Consider the following 16895-nt stretch of genomic DNA (forward strand, 5'->3'; position numbering starts at 1 on the left):
CTCTGTCAAGTCCTTCAGTGTTTTGAGGAATGCACACGGTTGGTTAGTGCAGACAACGCCATAATAAGCATGAGCATCCCCCTAATGCGTCTGCTGATGCAAAGTTTGATGCACATAAAGGAGCAGGCATCTGCAGCCGAGGACGAAGGAAGCAATGATGACAGTCAGCCATTGTCTGGTCAGAGAAGTCTACTGGACGAGGTGGCGGGCGAAGTGGAGGAGGACGAGGAGGATGATGGGGATAAGTATTTTTTGGATGAGGAAGCTTCTCAGGGGGAAATAGAAACTGGTGGCGTTGCAAGGCCGGGTTCAGGGTTTTTGAGGGAGACAAGTGACGATGATTTGCCCGAAAGTGCTCCTCAACCCAGCACAAGCAGTGAATTGACAACTGGAACATTGGCCCACATGGCGGATTATGCCTTGCGTATCCTAAAAAGGGACCCCCGCATTATAAAAATGATGACCGATGATGATTACTGGTTGGCCTGCCTCCTGGATCCACGCTATAAGGGGAAACTGCAAAACATCATGCCACATGAGAACCTTGAACAAATATTGGCAACCAAACAAGCAACTCTTGTTGACCGTTTGATTCAGGCATTCCCAGCACACAGCGCCGGTGATGGTTCTCACACGAGCTGCAGGGGGCAACAGGGCAGAGGTGTTAGAGGTGCACAAATCAAAAGTGGCCTTGGACAGAGGGGTTTTCTGATCAGGTTATGGAGTGATTTTGCAATGACTGCAGACAGGACAGGTACTGCAGCATCAATTCAAAGTGACAGGAGACAACATTTGTCCAGTATGGTTACTAACTATTTTTCCTCCCCTATCGATGTTCTCCCTCACCCGTCATTCCCATTTGATTACTGGGCATCCAAAGTAGACACCTGGCCTGAATTGTCCGAATATGCATTGCAGGAGCTCGCTTGCCCAGCAGCTAGTGTGCTATCAGAAAGAGTATTCAGTGCTGCTGGTTCAATACTGACTGAAAAAAGGACTCGTCTGGCTACCCAAAATGTTGATGATCTAACCTTCATTAAAATGAACCACTCATGGATTTCTAATTATTTTGCCCCACCTTTCCCGGCTGACACCTAGCTTTCCTTTAAAAAGGTCTTGCTTTTGGACTGGTCTTACTGAGTGTTTCAATTTCTCCATTTGCAGCTGCTGTATATCCAGCATACGACATGTTTACACCTCCCTAAATGGGCTGAATCCCCCCACATGGACGTGGTCTCGCCACTTGGCGGAAGCACCCGTGAGAGTGCCTTTTTTCTGAAGAGGTGGGTGTGCCCACTTTTTGTCGACGGCACTGGCACCGTGTCCCTCATAGTACAATGAAGTGTCTCTGGCGGTGGTGGCGCGCACCCAACGTCAGACACAACGTTGTAACATGAGGGGCCTCGGGCCAGTACCGCCGGGCACGAGAGAGTTCCCCCCCAGCTCAAACTGTGCTCTACCACTTGCAAAATTATCTGTCACTGCTCCACCGCTGTTTACTCTATGCGGTAAAATCCTTCAATGCCTGGCACTGACAATACCAATTTGTTGACATGTATGATGCTACTTAAAATATTCAGTGGCCCTGTCCTACATTTACACCAGTAAATTCTTTGCGCCAAATAACAATGTCTGAAAGTCATCAGAGGAGCCCACCCCTGTACCTAAGTATGCCACCCTTTTTTTTTGTTTGTTTTGTTTTTTTGCGAAACATTAACATCTATGTATTATTTTGGAGTACTAACTGTGTCAGACACTCCTTCCAATAGTCCTCCGCTGACCACACCAATGCTGCCTGTGTACCCCTGGAACCTAATTAAAAGTGCTTAGAGCCTACTATTTTTATTTTAGCCCTACTAAGTCTGTCTGCGGTCCCTCCTTCCAATAGTCCTCCTCTGACCACACCAATGCTGCCTGTGTACCCCTGCAAGATAACTGAAACTGCATAGAGCCTACTTTTTTTATTTTAGGCCTACTAAGTCTGTCTGCGGTCCCTCCTTCCAATAGTCCTCTGCTGACCACACCAATGCTGCCTGTATACCCCTGGAACCTATTTAAAAGTGCATAGAGCCACCTTTTGTTTATGCTAGGCCTACTAAGTCTGTCTGCGGTCCCTCCTTCCAATTGTCCTCCGCTGACCACACCAATGCTGCCTGTGTACCCCTGCAAGATAATTTAATCTGCATTGAGCCTACTTTTTTTTATGTTAGGCCTACTAAGTCTGTCTGCGGTCCCTCCTTCCAATAGTCCTCCGCTGACCACACCAATGCTGCCTGTGTACCCCTGCAAGATAACTGAAACTGCATAGAGCCTACTTTTTTTATTTTAGGCCTACTAAGTCTGTCTGCGGTCTTTCCTTCCAATAGTCCTCCGCTGACCACACCAATGCTGCCTGTGTACCCCTGGAACCTAATTAAAAGTGCATAGAGCCTACTTTTTTTATTTTAGGCCTACTACGTCTGTCTGCGGTCCCTCCATCCAATTGTCCTCCGCTGACCACACCAATGCTGCCTGTGTACCCCTGGAACCTATTTAAAAGTGCATAGAGCCACCTTTTTTTATTTTAGGCCTACTAAGTCTGTCTGCGGTCCCTCCTTCCAATAGTCCTCTTCTGACCACACCAATGCTGCCTGTGTATCCCTGGAACCTAATTAAAAGTGCATAGAGCCTACTTTTTTATTTTAGGCCTACTACGTCTGTCTGCGGTCCCTCCTTCCAATAGTCCTCCGCTGACCACACCAATGCTGCCTGTGTACCCCTGGAACCTAATTAAAAGTGCATAGAGCCTACTTTTTTTATTTTAGGTCTACTACGTCTGTCTGCGGTTCCTCCATCCAATTGTCCTCCGCTGACCACATCAATGCTGCCTGTGTACCCCTGGAACCTATTTAAAAGTGCATAGAGCCACCTTTATTTTATTTTAGGCCTAGTAAGTCTGTCTGCGGTCCCTCCTTCCAATAGTCCTCCGCTGACCACACCAATGCTGCCTGTGTACCCCTGGAACCTAATTAAAAGTGCATAGAGCCTACTTTTTTATTTTAGGCCTACTACGTCTGTCTGCGGTCCCTCCATCTAATTGTCCTCCGCTGACCACACCAATGCTGCCTGTGTACCCCTGGAACATATTTAAAAGTGCATAGAGCCTACTTTTTTATTTTAGGCCTACTACGTCTGTCTGCGGTCCCTCCTTCCAATAGTACTCCACTGACCACACCAATGCTGCCTATGTAACCCTGCAAGATAATTGAAACCCCATTGAGCCTACTTTTTTATGTTAGGCCTACTAAGTCTGTCTGCGGTCCCTCCTTCCAATTGTCCTCCACTGACCACACCATGCTGACCGTGTACCCATGTAACCTTTTTTAAACCAGCATCGAGCCAACTTTGTGGTGTATTTTTAAAAAAAATGACCTGCAATTATCAGGTTTTCAGTCTATCGGAATTTTAACCCCTTCATGACGCAGCCTATTTTGGCCGTTAATGGCCTGGCCGTTTTTTGCAATTCTGACCAGTGTCCCTTTATGAGGTAATAACTCAGGAACGCTTCAACGGATCCTAGCGGTTCTGAGAATGTAAAGAGACTGCAACCTTGTGTCCTTGTTATTGCCTGCACCTCACACCATCACCATCTACCTTACTGGGAAGCCTTGGGGACATACTTCACCTGTGGGAATGTGTACCATCCAGCTGCCATTCCATCGCCCCAACGGACCCCACGGCGTCGTCGATCGCCCTGACCGAACACCACAGGTGGCGTCATGAACCCCTGACAGACTGTACTATCACCTTTATTGGACGCCCCTTAGCAGGGTCACGACCGGGTCCAGCCACCGTGACAACCGCATAACCGAGCAGAAAGGACCGGTACCGAGTGACTTGTGGCCCAGCGTCTGGGGGCGATCCATATTCTATGCAGCGGATATAATCTATCTGGGGACACATCACTTATATGTGCTCTTGTCCAGACTGTTGACATGATTTCGGGATCTGTGTTATTACTATGTACTACATGGAAGCTAAAATCCTGAAGTGCTAGGAACCACCTGGTCACTCAGATATTGTTCCTCTTCTCCCTCATCCACTTCAGCAGGGCATGGTCTGACAGTAGCCTGAATTGCCTGCCTAAGAGTTAGTACATTAGTGGGTCCAACGCCCGCTTGATGGCCAAATATTCCTTCTCCACTATGGAGTAATTCTCACAGGATGACAGCTTCTAACTTAGATACATTATGGAGTGCTCTTCCCCGTTTACCTCTTGTGATAAGACATCTGCCAGGCTGACATCTGACACGTCTGTCTGGACCACAAAATCCTTAGAGAAATCCGGTGCCACCAATGCTGACTCTTTACAGGGCTAGCTTCAGTTCCTGGAATGCCGTCTCAGCTTCTGGAGACCACTTAGTCATAGCCAACTTTGTCCCTTTAAAGAGGTCCATCGGAGGGGCAGCTATCATGGCGATGTTAGTAACAAACCGGAGGTAGATGCCCAGGAAGACTCTGACCTGCTCCTTTGAGAGAGGTTGTGGCCAACTCTGGATTGCCTTAGCTTTATTTATTTAGGGCTTGATTTCTCCCCTTCTTACAGCATAGCCTAAGTATAATAAAAAACGAGTACAATAATCTTGAACAAAATCAGTCACAGACTGGTGCATGCAAGGCCATCATCAAGGCATTACTGCCTTTACTGGTGTAAGGGCCTTCTTCTGCTCACCGAGCCCCAGCAGCAGAACTCTGCATCTTCAGTAACTGAAAATGTTTGCTCCTCTTGTGAACTGGGCATGCCGCTGGATCGTGGCCAAGGAGGAATTTTTTTTTTTTTACTTTTTTTTTTTGTAAACCCACAATATGGTGGCAGTATGGAGAATGGAAATACATGGGGGCACAATGGAGAGACATGGGGGCAGTATGGAGAGACATGATGGCAGCATGGAGAGACGTGAGGGTGGTATGGAGAGATGTGGGGCAGTATGGAGCGACGTGGGGGCAGTATGGAGAGACATGAGGCCAGAATGGAGAGATGTTGGGGAAGAATGGACAGACATGGAGGCAGAATGGAGAGATATGGGCCAGGAATGGGAGAACATATGGCACCAGGAATGGAAGAATATATGGGGCTAGTAATGGAAGAACATATGGAGACAGGAATAGGAGAACATATGGGGCCACGAATGGGAGAACATATTGGGCCAGGAATGAGACATCTGATGTCCAGAATGGAGTACATATAGGAGCAGGATGTGGGACATTATTACTTTAGGGGCTAATTAAGGGATATTATTACTGCTGTAATATATTTTATTTTTGAGGATACTGTTTTCAGTGTGGAGGGGGGTCCTGTAACTGTGCAGGACGACACTGTAGCTGTATTTATTCATCTGATGTAGTGTAGAAGTTGGGGAAAAATTGGGGAATGTGCTCTAGATAACTTATTTTCAGCAGAGACGAGTCCTGGTGGAAGAAGTGATGGCGGTCTGTGCTGGATGAAGAAAAGCATAGATGAAGGACTTCAATTAGAGACGTCACCGGTGAGTCAATGTGTTACTTGTACACTGACACTATATACTGTATACTATATACAGAGCTCTTGTATATAATGTCACCAGTGATCACTGTTACCTGTACACTGACACTATATACAGAGCTCCTGTGTATAATGTCACCAATGATCACTGTATTACCTGTGCACTGACATTATATACAGAGCTCCTGTGTATAATGTCACTGGGAATCCCTGTATTACCTGTACACTTACATTATACACTGTATATTATGTAAAGAAATCCGGTGTATAATGTCACTGGGGATCACTGTATTACCTGTTCACTGACACTATATAGAGAGCTCCTGTGTATGTCACTGGTGATCACTGTATTACCTGTAAGCTGACACTATATACAGAGCTCCTGTGTATAATGTCATTGGTGATCACTGTATTACCTGTACACTGACAATATACACAGAGCTCCTGTGTATAATGTCAATGGGAATCTTTGTATTACCTGTACACTTACAGTATACACTGTATATTATGTAAAGAGCTCCTGTGTATAATGTCACTGGGGATCACTATTACCTGTACACTGACACAGTATACAGAGTTCCTGTGTATAATGTCACTGGTGGTCATTGTATTGCCTGTATACTATATGCTATATATAGAGCTCCTGTGTATAATGTCACCTGTGATCCATGTATTATCTGTATACTGACACTATACACTGTATACTATGTATAGAGCTACTGTATATAATTTCTCTTTTGATAATATTAGCATTGTGGGGTTTTTTCACTATGTGGTGGTAATATATGGTGTGGCGATATTTGTTCCTTGTATGTGGTATTATTCAGTCACTACGTGGTGGTAATATGTGGTCTGGTCATAGTATGGTGGTATTTGTCCCTTGTATGTGGCATTATTCATTCACTATGTGGTGGCAATATGTGGTTTGGTCATGGTGTTGCAGTATTTCACTCTTGTACAAGTTATTATTCAGTCATTATGCAGTGGTAACATGTGGTCTGGCCATGGTGTGATGGTATTTGTCCCTTGTATATATTATTGTTCATTTTAAAATATGTGACACATTCCTATGAAGATTAAAAATATACCTAAAAAGAGTATTGGATATTTTAACAAATGTTTAATAGGTTAGAGCACAGTAGAGCCCTGCCAAAAGAGTCTATCTTGTTGTGGTGGCGGCTTGTAAAATCTTTTGGCCAAAATAAAAGCTGATGGCTATGTATTTTATATTGCGTTCGATGGGAACTATTAATGTGATTGATGAGGAGGTGGTGCAGAAGTGGAGTTTTTTCAAGAGTGGGCAGTGGCACTGTGGAATGTTTAAGGGGTGGAGGCGGCGCTGAGGTGGAGCCTGGGCGGAGTCTCAAGAGGGCCCAAAGATTTTCCCAGTATGGGGCCCTGAAATTCCTAGTGGCAGCCTTAGGTACAAGAGGAGAGAGGATCCTGCTTATAGTCTACAAGCGATGGGTGAGGGTAGAGGGGGATGCATGGGAGAAATCTTGTATGCGAATGTGGCAAGAGGAGATAAAAGGAGAATAGAGAATGAGATCTTGTGAGGATTGGAGGTTGCGTGCAGGTAAGTATCTAGGTCACAGATGTATGGAGGAGACAGGTTGTGGATGACTTTGTATGCCATGGTTAGGGTTTTGAACTGTAGCCACTGGGTAATCAGGAGCCAGTAAAAGGAATGACAGAGAGGAGAGGACGGGGAATATCGAGGAGCTAGGTGGATTAGTCGGGCAGCGGAATTTAGGATAGATTGAAGGAGTGCAAGAGTGTTAGAGGGGATGTTACAAAGCAGGAGGTTGCTGTAGTCGAGGCGGTGGATGATGACGGCATGCACTAGTGTTTTTGCAGATTCTTGGTTAAGGAATGTGCGGACCCGGGAAATACTTTTGAGTTAGAGTGACTTTGATGGGTAGGTTTGTTGGGGAATTGAGTGAGATGGTGGAAAGATGATGAATTCTGTTTTATCCATGATAAGTTACAGAAATCTATCAGAGAAGAAAGATGAAATAGTGGACCGAAATTGAGGGATTCTGGTTCGTAAGGAGGTGATATCAGGTTCAGAGAGGTAGATCTGTCTGTCATCAGCATAGAGGTGATACTGAAAGCTGTGCAATTCTATGAACTATCCCAGGCCAAAGGTGTAGTGGAGAAGACCAGGGGTCTTAGAACTGAATATTGTTGGACACCGACAGATTGGAAGCAAGATAAGGGGGTGGTGTGTGAGTAGGAGAAACTGAATATCCAGTTTGTTACGTATAAGGAGATCCAAGATAGGGCCAAGTCTGTGATGCCAAGAGATGACAGAATCTGCAGTATGAAGGAATGGTTCACTGTGTTGAAAGTGGAGGACAGATCCAGAAGGAGGACAGAGTAGTGTCACTTGGATATGGCAGTTAGTAGGTAATTGGTGACTTTAGTCAGTTTCAGTGGAATGATGCAGTCAGAAGCCAGATTGTAAGCAGTCAAAGAGGGAGTAGGAGGACAGTTCAAAATGCACCTGTTGTTCCAGTAGTTGAGGCATAGGGGAGAAGTGATATATCGCGATAGCTAGAAAGAGAGGATGGATCAAAGGAGGGCTTTTTGAGGATGGGTGTGATGGAGGCATGTTTGAAGTATGAGGAGAAAATACCAGTTGTGCAAGGATCAGGTCAAGGGCATAGGTGGAAAGATGTGATCTGGAGAATAAACATGAAAGTTGGTCTTCTGTAATGATGGAGAGGCTAGTTTTGAAGGAGGCCTGAGTAGTTATGAGGAGGGACTGTGGGGTCTTTAGGCAAAAGCTTTGTCTGATGTTATCCATCTTCTAATTGAAGAGGCAAAGTCTTCAGCTGAGAGGAGAGATGCTGGTAGATGGAGGACTGTTATGGACCTGGTGGTTAGGAGCACCCGGAACGACCTGATGGTTAAACTCACACAGGACAAGCTCTGGGAAGTGGGAGCTCTGCTGACCGCAACCCCTAATCCTATCACACAACTAGAAATAGCCGTGGAGCGTACCTAACACGACCTAGACACTTCTTCACAGCCTAAGAGCTAACTAGCCCTAAAGATAGAAAAAAAGCCTACCTTGCCTCAGAGAAATTCCCCAAAGGAAAATGCAGCCCCCACATATATTGACTGTGAGTTAAGATGAAAATCACAAACACAGAAATGAAACAGGTTTCAGCAAAGGGAGGCCAGACTTACTAAACAGACTGAGGATAGAAAAGGTATCTTTGCGGTCAGCACAAAAAACTACAAAAGACCACGCAGAGTGTGCAAAAAGACCTCCGCACCGACTCACGGTGCGGAGGTGCCACTCTGCATCCCAGAGCTTCCAGCTAGCAAGGCAAAATCATGATAGCCAACTGGACAAGGAAACAATGAACAAATAATTAACTAGCAGGGACTTAGCTTCTGCTGGAGTAGACAGGTCACCAGAAAGATCCAAGAGCGAACTGAACCAGTACAAGAACATTGACAGCTGGCATGGAGTAACGATCTGAATGGAGTTAAATAGAACAGCCAGCCAAAGAATAAACTACGTCACCTGTGGAAGGAACCTCAGAAGCAGCAGCTCCACTCACAGCCACCAGAGGGAGTCCATGGACAGAACTCGCCGAAGTACCATTCATAACCACAGGAGGGAGTTCGAAAACAGAATTCACAACAGAGGACAGAATTGAATGTTCTGAATAGCTGTTTAGGGTTGTGAGAGATGAGAAGTATGTTTGCTTTGCTGCAATGAGTGTGGCCTTGAAATTAAAGAGGGACTGTTTCAATGTCAGGAAGTGCACATTGGAATGGGATCTTTTCCATCTCCATTCAGCAACCCTGGTATTTGGCTTCCTCCAGCCTCATGTCACATTATTATTTATATAGCACCATTGATTCCATGGTGCTGTACATGAGGAGGGGTTACATACAAATATCAAACATAATTTACAGTAAGCAAACTAACAATTACAGACTGATACAGAGTAGCGAGGACCCTGCTCTTTCTACAGGATGGTGGGGAAGAAGACAATAGGTTGGGGGTTGCAGCAGCTCCGGTGGTGGAGGGCGGGTAGCTCCGATGTTGGTGAGGAGGCACCGGGGTCATTGCAGGTTGTAGGCTCTCTTGAAGAGGTGGGTTTTCAGGTTCCGACTGAAGGATCCGAATGTGGTTGATAGTCGAACGTGTTGGGGCACAGAATTCCAGAGGATGGGGAATATTCGGGAGAAGTCTTGGAGGTGATTAAGTGAGGAGCGAAAAAGTGTGGAGGAGAGAAGGAGGTCTTGGGAGGACCAGAGAATACGTGAGGGAAGATATCAAGAGATTAGGTCAGAGATATATGAAGGAGACAGGTTATGGATGGCTTTGCAGATCATTATTAGCAATTTGAACTGGATACGCTGGGGGACTGGGAGCCAGTGAAGAGATTTGCAGAGGGGAGAAGCGGTGGAGTAGCGAGGAGATTAATTAGTTGGGCAGCAGAGTTAATGATGGACTGGAGAGGTGCAAGATTGTAAACAGGGAGGCCACAGAAAAGGATGTTGCAGTAGTCGAGGCGAGAGATGATGAGGGCATGCACATGCATTTTAGTAAATTGAGGGTTGAGGAAAGGATGGATTCTGGAGATATTTTTGAGCTGGAGGGGACAGGAGGTGGAAAGAGCTTGGAAGTTCGGTTTGAAGGACAGGGCAGAGTCAAGGGTTACTCAGGCAGCAGACTTCCCGTACAGAGGAAGTGTGATGTCTTTAACGGTGATAATAGATCAGGTAAGGAAGATCTGAGAGATGGAGGAACGATGATGAGTTCAGATTTGTCCACAATGAGTTTGAGGAAGCAAGAGGAGAAGGAGGAGGATATGGCTGATAGACACTCCGGGATTCTGGACAGCAGAGAGGTAGATCTGAGTGTCATCAGCATACAGGTGGTACTGGAATCCATGGGACTTTATGAGTTGTCCCAGGCCAAGTGTATAGATTAAGAAGAGTAAGGGTCCTAGAACAGAGGCTTGGGGGACTCCAACAGAGAGAGGGTGAGATGAGGAGATAGTGTGGGAGATGTTGAATGTGCGGTTGGAAAGGTATGAGGAGATCCAGGATAGTTACATAGTTATTAAGGTTGAAGGAAGACTATAAGTCCATCTATTTCAACCCATAGCCTAACCTAACATGCCCTAACATGTTGATCCAGAGGAAGGCAAAACAAACCCATGTGTCAAAGAGTAAACTCCACCTTGGGGAAAAAAATTCCTTCCCGACTCCACATACGGCAATCAGACTAGTTCCCTGGATCAACGCCCTATCAAGGAATCTAGTGTATATATCCGGTAACATTATACTTTTCCAGAAATGTATCCAGTCCCCTCTTAAATTTAAGTAATGAATCACTCATTACAACATCATACGGCAGAGAGTTCCATAGTCTCACTGCTCTTACAGTAAAGAATCCGCGTCTTATTATGCTTAAACCTTTTTTCCTCCAGATGTAGAGGATGCCCCCTTGTCCGTTTCAGGTCTTTGATTAAAAAGATCATCAGAAAGGTCTTTGTACTGTCCCCTCATATTTATACATTAAAATAAGATCACCCCTTAGTCTTCGTTTTTCCAAACTAAATAGCCCCAAGTGTAATAGCCTATCTTGGTATTGCAGACCCCCCAGTCCTCTAATAACCTTGGTCGCTCTTCTCTGCACCCGCTCCAGTTCAGCTATGTCTTATACACCGGAGACCAGAACTGTGCACAGTATTCTAAGTGTGGTCAAACTAGTGACTTGTATATAGGTAAAATTATGTTCTCCTCATGAGCATCTATGCCTCTTTTAATGCATCCCATTATTTTATTTGCCTTTGTAGCAGCTGCCTGACACTGGCCACTGAATACGAGTTTGTCATCCACCCATACACCCAGGTCTTTTTCATTGACTGTTTTGCCTAGAGGTTTAGAATGAAGCACATAATTATACATCTTATTACTTCTACCCAAGTGCATGACCTTACATTTATCCCCATTAAAGCTCATTTGCCATTTATCAGCCCAAGCTTCTAGTTTACAAAAATCATCCTGTAATATAAAATTGTCCTCCCCTGTATTGATTACCCTGCAGAGTTTAGTGTCAGCTGCAAATATTGAAATTCTACTCTGAATGCCCCCTACAAGGTCATTAATATGTTAAAAAAAGAGGGCCCAATACTGACCCCTGTGGTACCCCACTGCTAACCGCTACCCAGTCCGAGTGTGCTCTATTAATAACCACCCTTTGTTTCCTATCCCTGAGCCAGCTCTCAACCCACTTACACATTTCCCCCTACCCCCATTATTCTCTTTTTATGTATCAACCTTTTGTGTGGCACCATATCAAAAGCTTTTGAAAAGTCCATATACACTACATCTACTGGGTTCCCTTGGTCCAGTCCGGAACTAACCTCTTCATAGAAACTGATCAAATTAGTCTGACATGAACGGTCCCTAGTAAACCCGTGCTGATACTGGGTCATGAGGTTATTCCTCTTCAGATACTCCAGTATAGCATCCCTTAGAATGCCCTCCAGGATTTTTACCCACAGTAGAGGTTAAGCTTACTGGCCTATAATTACCGAGTTCAGTTTTTGTCCCCTTTTTGAATATTGGCACATTTGCTATACGCCAGTCCTGTGGTTCAGACCCTGTTATTATGGAGTCTTTAACGATTAAAAATAATGGTCTATCAATGACTGTACTCCGGGCCCGGAGATTTGTAAATTTTAGTGATTTTTAGATGCCGCCGCACTTTCTGCTGGGTTAGGCAGGTGACATTTAATGGGGAATTTTTATCACTAGTCATTTTGTCTGCCATGGGATTTTCTTTTGTAAATACTGATGAAAAAAAGTCATTTAGCATATTGGCTTTTTCCTCATCCTCATCCACCATTTCACCCAGAATATTTTTAAGGGGGCCAACACTATCATTTTTTTAGTTTCTTACTATTTATGTACTTAAAATATTAGAATATTTTGGGATTATTTTTACTCTCTCTGGCAATGAGTCTCTCTGTCTCAATCTTTGCTGCCTTGATTTGCTTTTTACAGAATGTATTTAATTTTTTGTATTTATTTAATGCCTCATCACTACCTACTTCCTTTCTCTAAATGCTTTCTTTTTGTCACTTATTGCGCCCCTTACAGCTCTATTTAGCCATATTGGTTTCCTCCTATTTCTGGTATGTTTATTCCCATACGGTGTATACTGTGCACAGGTCCTATCCAGAATGCTAATAAACGTCTCCCATTTTCTTTGTGCATTTTTGTGTCTCAGAATATCGTCCCAGTTAATTGCACCAAGATCCTCTCTCATCCGTTGGAAATTTGCCCTCCTGAAGTTTAGTGTCCTTGTAACCCCTCTATTACACATCTTTTTAAAGGATACATGAAAACTTATTATTTTGTGATCACTATTCCCCAAGTGACCCCCAACCCTTATATTTGATATGCGGTCTAGCCTGTTGGTTATTATGTCTAGCAGTGCCCCCCTTCTTGTTGGGTCCTGAACCAGTTGTGAAAGGTAATTGTCTTTCATAGTTGTCAAAAACCGATTACCTTTGCTGGAACTACAGGCTTCTGATCCCCAATCTATTTCAGGGTAGTTGAAGTCCCCCATAATAATGACTTCTCCTTGAGTCGCAGCTTCATCTATTTGCTTTACGAGGATATTCTCCATTGCTTCCATTATTTTTGGAGATTTAGAACAAACCCCTATCAGTAATTTATTATTTTTTCCCCCTCCCCTTATCTCCACCCTCAGGGATTCAACGTTTTCATTAAATTCACCTATATTATCACGCAGGATGGGTTTTAAGGACGATTTTACATATAGACACACCCCACCCCCTCACTTATCTGTACGGTCATTTCTGAATAGCCAATAACCCTGTAAGTTAACAGCCCAGTCATGGCTCTCATCCAGCCAAGTTTCAGATATCCCCACCATGTCATAATTATAATAATAATCTTTATTTTTATATAGCGCTAACATATTCCGCAGCGCTTTACAGTTTTGCACACATTATCATCACTGTCCCCGATGGGGCTCACAATCTAGAATCCCTATCAGTATGTCTTTGGAATGTGGGAGGAAACCCACGCAAACACGGAGAGAACATACAAACTGTTTGCAGATGTTGTCCTGGGTGGGATTAGAAACCAGGACCCCAGCGCTGCAAGGCTGCTGTGCCAACCACTGCGCCACCAACATTAGTTCTAATTCGTCCATTTTGTTGGCGAGGCTTCTAGCATTAGTATACATGCACTTGATGTTCCTCTCTGTACCTCTAGTCTTTCTTAAATTATTAACTGTTCTAACCCCACCCCCCATGCCACAACCACCCCCAACTTCCTTATTTGGGCCCAGGTCTCTATCTGCACTATCTTCCTCTCCTGTAAAATGAATACCCTCCCCCCCAATCCCTAGTTTAAACACTCCTCCAACCCTCTAGCCATTTTCTCCCCCAGCACAGCTGCACCTTCCCCATTGAGGTGCAGCCCATCCCTAGCGTAGAGCCTATAGCCAACTGAGAAGTCAGCCCAGTTCTGCAGGAACCCAAACCCCTCCTTCCTACACCAATTCTTGAGCCACTTATTAACCTCCCTAATCTCCCGTTGCCTCTCTGGCGTGGCACAGGCAATATTTCGGAAAATACCACGTTGGAGGTCCTTGCTTTCAGTTTGCAGCCTAATTCCCTGAAATCATCTTTAAGGACCTTCCACCAACCTCTAACTTTGTCATTTGTGCCAATGTGCACCATGACCGCTGGGTCCTCACCAGCCCCTCCCAGTAATCTGTCCACCCGATCAGCGATGTGTCGGACTCGAGCGCCAGGTAGGCAGCACACCGTTCGACGATCCCTGTCTTTGTGACAGATTGCCCTATCTGTTCCCCTAATAATTGAGTCGCCCACTACCAGCACCTGTCTGGCCTGCCCTGCTCTCCTATTTCCCTCCTTACTGAAGCAGACACTCCTCCGGCTTTCAGAGGACATGCCTGGCTGCAGCAGTGCTACCCCTGTACTGGCACCCCCCTCATCTGCCAACTTAGCAAACTTATTGGGGTGTTCCAGATCAGGACTAGCCTCTCTGGCACTCTTCCCTCTGCCCCGCTTCCTAACTGTCACCCAGCTTGCTACTTCACCGTCCTGCAACTCCATCCTACCATCCCCCCCTCATCTATCTCATTGTCTGCTCAGTGAGCAGAAGACTCCTCTCCATATTGTCTATGGATCTCAGTGTTGCCAGCTGCACATTTAGATTCAGAATCTGGGTTTCCAAATGCACAACGTGCTCACATCTCACACAGCACCCTCGATCGGCTGCTCAAGGATTGCATACATGTGGCAAGATGTGCACTGGATGGCATTAACAAGAGTGGAGCACATTTCCTAATGGGGATTGCACCAGACAGAAAAATTAAATAAAAAAATAAATAAATAAAAAGTATTAATAAAAAACAGACAGCAATTCCTCCCTTGGAAACTCCCTGAATCCAAAGTCACTGAATCACAAGTCACACTTACGCTCAGCTCACACTCGCTATGCTGAAGATTTATAGATTTTTTTTTCTCTAGTTCCCCTCAACAGTAATCCACCTTGCTGTTCAAATGCACTTCCAAAAAGGGAAGATCCAGGATAGGGCTAGGTCTTTGATGCCAAAGGAGGAGAGTATCGGTAGTAGGAGGCAGTGGTCACATTTCTTTGGCTGTATGGAAAACCCTGCTTTTCTTAGAGCATCAAGTATCTCTTTACTTTGCTGAGATGGCTTTCCCAATCTTGGCTAAAGATCACAATATCATCCAGATAGGCCACTACATACTTCTTGTGTGGAGCTAGCATCCGGTCTCTGGAAGGTAGCTGGAGTTACTTGCATCCCAAACGGCATCCGTGTGTACTGGAAGCATCCGTTTGGCATTGAGAAGGCCGTTTTCTCCTTGGGGTCTTGGGACACGGGAATTTGCAAATACCCTTTCATGAGGTCAAGGGTGGTAATGTACCAGGCCGGCCCTAGCTTTATCAACTCATTGACACAGGGCATTGGATACATATCAAACTTAGAAACCTCATTTAGGTTCCTATAGTCATTGCAAAACCACCATTCTCCATCTGGTTTCGGCATTAAGACTATGGGACTGGACACTCTTGGACTCTTCAATAAGTCCCAGGCTCAGGATCCACTTCACCTCTTTCGAGATAACCTCTCGTTAGGCTTTGGGAATCCAGTAAGGCTTCGAGTTCACCCAAACATGAGACTGAGAACCTCATGCTTTAATGAGTACAACCCAGTAAGCCTGAGAACAGATCTCTGTTCTGATGTAGCAACTCTGCACCGCTGCTTTTAGGCACTTGACAGCGACTCTGCCAGACTTAGCCACCAAACAAGGAGCTTCCATGGACTCCCTATCTCAGCACGGCTTAATCAGTACACCTGGTATGGCTTCCTTCACCCTGGTTGTCAGATTTATAGCGGACATCACCATCCTTTTTAACTACTTCATAGGGGCCCTGCTAATTGGCCAGAAAATTGCTCTTCGTAGGTACCAGCATCAATACCCGATCCCCAGGGTTGAAGTGTCTCACCCACGCCAATCTATACTTCCTCAACTGTGCCACTTATGCTTTGAGATTTTTTTTTTTTTTCATAATGAGCATCACTTCTGCAACTCTCTCTAGCATCTGGGCCACATGTTCGATTACCCTCCTGTAGGGTGTAGACTATACCTCCCAGGTCTCCGCTATATCAAGGAGTCTGCTGGGGTGTTGGCTATACAAGAAAATCAACCCTTAAAAATATTTTAATTAACCATATTAAAAATTCAATATACTAATAATACCGACACCAAAACCTAGATCAGGGCGGGGTATAAGTACAACAATAAATGAGCCAGGAAGTCTTAATAGGGAGAGGCAGTCCTAACTATATCCCTAATTGCTTCCTATTAGACTGTACCTTCCTGGCAGTGGAGGTTGGCACTTTAAATTAGACATGGTGCCCCCACTCCGCGTCGACTGTCCCTTCTGGCCCTATTCAGACCCTACCCAACTACCCATGCCCAAGCCCCAACACCACACACAAACAAGCCTTGGTCAAACTAGAGAAAAAAAAAAAGTACATTTTGATAAGAGTTGTACAAGATTAGTATTGCACTGAAAAAACTATTGGACTTAGATCCACTTAAGTCCAAACTGTTTCCTAAGCTCACCCTTTTAAATATCAGGATATACAAAAAGTCCCATAATTGTGAGACAAAAAAGGGAGGAAAAAAAAAACTCCAAAATTCAGCTTATTGGGAAAAGATAAAGTGCTCGTGCTCATGAACTATTTATATTCTACTGCCATAATTGGCACCTGTTCTATCACCGAGTCAGAGGTAGC

The sequence above is a fragment of the Ranitomeya imitator genome, chromosome 3 (genome assembly GCF_032444005.1).
Source record: "Ranitomeya imitator isolate aRanImi1 chromosome 3, aRanImi1.pri, whole genome shotgun sequence".
In the NCBI taxonomy this organism is placed as follows: Eukaryota; Metazoa; Chordata; class Amphibia; order Anura; family Dendrobatidae; genus Ranitomeya; species Ranitomeya imitator.